Genomic DNA, 239 nt, shown 5'->3' on the forward strand with positions numbered 1-239 from the left:
GCCGTCACCAATCTTGCTATGAACCTGCTAGGATCCGTGGGCAACTGTTGCAACTCCGCCTGCGCTACCCACTGAGATCTGTAGGGCCTAGAGAGAGGAGAGTGTGTGTGTGAAAAAGAGGGGTATTATAGGAATTTTAACAAAAAAAAAGTCAATAGGAAATGGATTTTGATGGTTGAGTAAAACTAAATATAATTTAAAGTGGTTCCTGTATAAATTTAAAAAAACATTATTCCAGT

This window comes from Asparagus officinalis, chromosome 2, assembly GCF_001876935.1.
Source record: "Asparagus officinalis chromosome 2, Aspof.V1, whole genome shotgun sequence".
Lineage (NCBI taxonomy): Eukaryota > Viridiplantae > Streptophyta > Magnoliopsida > Asparagales > Asparagaceae > Asparagus > Asparagus officinalis.